At 46.5% G+C, this 2,500-nt stretch overlaps 1 protein-coding gene across 1 annotated transcript in view; it reads right to left on the bottom strand.

Annotated features, from left to right (window-relative positions):
* LOC124006666 (beta-adrenergic receptor kinase 2-like) overlaps positions 1 to 2,500 on the bottom strand; it is a 73,485-nt gene that overhangs the window by 15,076 nt on the left and 55,909 nt on the right.

The raw sequence follows: 2,500 nt of genomic DNA, 5'->3' as shown, positions 1-2,500 counted from the left end.
AGGAGAACATAAAATGAGAGCGATATAACATTAAATTTAACATACCACAATTAGGATGTGTCTAAAATGACTTGAATCAGTTATAGAACCCATTATTGCCCTTCATTGTTGTGAGGTCTGGGTTCTGCTCACCAACCAAGAATTCACAAAATGGGACAAACACCAAGTCAAGACTCTGCATGCAGAATTCTGCAAAAATATCCTCTGTGTACAACTTAAAACCCCAAATAATACATGCAGAGCAGAATTAGGCCGATACCCACTAACTATCAAAATCCAGAAAAGAGTCGTTAAATTCTACAACCACCTAAAAGGAAGTGATTACCAAACCTTCCACAACAAAGCCATCACCTACAGAGAGATGAACCTGGAGAAGAGTCCCCTAAGCAAGCTGGTCCTGGGCTCTGTTCACAAACACAAACACACCCTACAGAGCCCCAGGACAGCAGCACAATTAGACCCAACCAAATCATGAGAAAACAAAAAGATAATTACTTGACACATTGGAAAGAATTAACAAAAAAACAGAGCAAACTAGAATGCTATTTGGCCCTAAACAGAGAGTACACAGTGGCAGAATACCTGACCACTGTGACTGACACAAACTTAAGGAAAGCTTTGACTATGTACAGACTCAGTGAGCATAGCCCTGCTATTGAGAAATGCTGCCATTAGCAGACATGGCTCTCAAGAGAAGACAGGCTATGTGCTCACTGCCCACAAAATGAGGTGGAAACTGAGATGCACTTCCTCTTGTCCAATGTATGACCATATTAGAGACACATATTTCCCTCAGATTACACAGATCCACAAAGAATTGGGAGAAATTCCACAGTGTACCATCACAGCAACAAGATGTGTGACCTGTTGCCACAAGAAAAGGGCAACCAGTGAAGAACAAACACCAGTATACTTATTTATTTCCCCTTGTGTACTTTACCCATTTGTACATCGTTGCAACACACATATATATATATATATATGACATTTGTAATGTCTTTATTGTTTTGAAACTTCTGTATGTGTAATGTTTACTGTTTTATTGTTTATTTCACTTTTGTATATTATCTACCTCACTTGCTTTGGCAATGTTAACACATGTTTCCCTTGTCAATAAAGCCCCTTGAATTGAGAGAGAGAAAGAGAGAGAGAGAGAGAGAGAGGTAAAGGTGAGGAGAGAGAGGGGAGGGGTAAAGGTGAGGAGAGAGAGAGGGGAGGTAAAGGTGAGGAGAGAGAGAGGGGTGGTAAAGGTGAGGAGATTGAGGGGAGGTAAAGGTGAGGAGATTGAGGGGAGGTAAAGGTGAGGGGAGAGAGAGAGAGGAGAGGTAAAGGTGAGGGGAGAGAGAGAGGAGAGGTAAAGGTGAGGGGAGAGAGAGAGGAGAGGTAAAGGTGAGGGGAGAGAGAGGGAGAGCGAGAGGGGGAGAGAGAAGGGGAGAGAGAGAGGTAAAGGTGAGGAGAGAGAGAGAAGAGGTGAAGGTGAGAAGAGCGAGAGAAGAGGTAAAGGTGAGAAGAGCGAGAGAAGAGGTAAAGGTGAGAAGAGAGAGGAGAGAGAGAGAAGAGGTAAAGGTGAGAAGAGAGAGAGGAGAGAGAGAGAAGAGGTAAAGGTGAGAAGAGAGAGAGGAGAGAGAGCGAGGGAGTGAGCGAGAGGTAAAGGTGAGGGAAGAGAGAGAGAGGAGAGGTAAAGGTGAGGAGAGAGAGAGAGGAGAGGTAAAGGTGAGGAGAGAGAGAGGAGAGGTAAAGGCGAGGAGAGAGAGAGGAGGAGAGGAGAGAGAGGTGAAGGTGAGGAGAGAGAGGATGTAAAGGTGAGGGGAGAGAGAGCGAGAGGTAAAGGTGAGGGAAGAGAGAGAGAGAGGAGAGGTAAAGGTGAGGAGAGAGAGTAGAGGTAAAGGTGAGGAGAGCGAGAGAAGATGTAAAGGTGAGGAGAGAGAGAGCGAGAGAGAGCGAGAGGTAAAGGCGGAGAGAGAGGAGGAGAGGAGAGAGAAGATGTAAAGGTGAGGGGAGAGAGAGAGAGAGAGAGGAGAGGTAAAGGTGAGGAGAGAGAGGAGAGGTAAAGGTGAGGAGAGAGAGAGAGGAGAGGTAAAGGTGAGGAGAGAGAGAGAGGAGAGGTAAAGGTGAGGAGAGAGAGAGAGGAGAGGTAAAGGTGAGGAGAGAGGAGAGGTAAAGGTGAGGAGAGAGAGAGGAGAGAGAGAGGAGAGGTAAAGGTGAGGGGAGAGAGAGGAGAGGTAAAGGTGAGGGGAGAGAGACAGGGGAGAGAGAGAGGATAAGTAAATGTGAGGGGAGAGAGAGAGGAGAGGTAAAGGTGAGGGGAGAGAGAGAGGAGAGGTAAAGGTGAGGAGAGAGAGAGAGGAGAGGTAAAGGTGAGGAGAGAGAGAGAGGAGAGGTAAAGGTGAGGAGAGAGAGAGAGGAGAGGTAAAGGTGAGGAGAGAGAGAGAGGAGAGGTAAAGGTGAGGAGAGGTAAAGGTGAGGAGAGAGAGAGGAGAGGTAAAGGTGAGGAGAGAGA

The sequence above is a fragment of the Oncorhynchus gorbuscha genome, linkage group LG20, assembly GCF_021184085.1.
Source record: "Oncorhynchus gorbuscha isolate QuinsamMale2020 ecotype Even-year linkage group LG20, OgorEven_v1.0, whole genome shotgun sequence".
Classification (NCBI taxonomy): domain Eukaryota; kingdom Metazoa; phylum Chordata; class Actinopteri; order Salmoniformes; family Salmonidae; genus Oncorhynchus; species Oncorhynchus gorbuscha.
This window is presented reverse-complemented; position numbering and strand designations above follow the sequence as displayed.